Source organism: Brassica oleracea, chromosome C3 (assembly GCF_000695525.1).
Source record: "Brassica oleracea var. oleracea cultivar TO1000 chromosome C3, BOL, whole genome shotgun sequence".
NCBI lineage: Eukaryota > Viridiplantae > Streptophyta > Magnoliopsida > Brassicales > Brassicaceae > Brassica > Brassica oleracea.
This window is the reverse complement of record NC_027750.1, coordinates 39,149,643-39,150,955: the sequence shown is the minus strand read 5'-3', so window position 1 is coordinate 39,150,955 and position 1,313 is coordinate 39,149,643.

Here is a 1,313-nt window from a genome sequence, read left to right as displayed (position 1 = left end):
TCCAACTCCACTCCATATTTTACTCCAAAATATAAAACAAAATGGAGTGATGAACAAAAAATAAAAGCATTACTCAATAAATGGAGTAATCCTTTTATTTTTTGTTCATTACTCCATTTTCCACTCTATTTTCTAAATTTTGGAGTAAAATATGAAGTGGGGTTGGAGATGCCCTAAGTCACCCGTCATTCGACTACTCTAAGTTCAATTACGCTTAACTATGAAGTTATTTCTGAATAGTAACCAAAAATATAAATGCATTTCAATGACAAAAGATACCCTAATTTATTAATTGACGAATATTTTATAAAAAAATATCATTTATGGCTTTATATGTAACCACAATATGAGAAACCAATAAATTATAGACAATTAAAAACCATCGATCTATAATAAATGTTATAGATTACAAATCGAACAAACACCCATGCTGACATGTTTGTGGAACCATTATATTCTTATGTTGTAAAGAATTTCATATATCTATTCTATTAAAACAAACACTCGTGTGGTGTACGGATCAAGCTATAGTAATTGTTAAACTTGTGTCTAAATAATATAAAACATTAGGTCTCACCTTTTTAATAATTTTCTTATTAATATTAATACAAATTATTTGATAAAACAAAAAAAATTAATGAAAACACTTAAATAACTTACAAAACAAACTTTTGAGGTTTAAATACTAAAATGTTTTCATTTAATATAAAGTAAATTAATTAACAGGTTAGTCTATATATATTTTCATATATGAGACACGTTCATTTAAACAAAAAAAATTCATATAAAATTTATAAATAAGATGTTAGAAGCAATAAATTAATATTAAGTAAATTTTATAATAAAATTTTTCATGTATCAGATTTTTTTAAATAAAATAAATAAATTTACAACAATTCATTGCAAAAATCCATAGTATAGATTGAAAAATAAAATAGAATAATGGTGTATAATTTTATATTTTATATAAATAAAAGCAATAAATTATATAATATTATTATGTGCCAAAAAAAATTATTTCTTTAATTTAAATTAAATTTTGTTAAAAATATTCCTGCTGCCCTTTTAAAACGTATGTTATATTTTACACGTTAAATAGTTGCATGACACACTATTGTTTTGCTTCTCTTGAAAATGATAATATTTGATTCTTTACATTAAAAAGGGGTGGACACTTCAGTTATTTTATTGGTTCGGTTTGGGTACGGCTCTTGTTGGTCGGTTTTCCTTTATCCACATATGCAAACATATTAAATCACTAGTAAGCTAAAATAATAGTTTGATGTTTTCATTTTTCAGTTGTATAAATATAT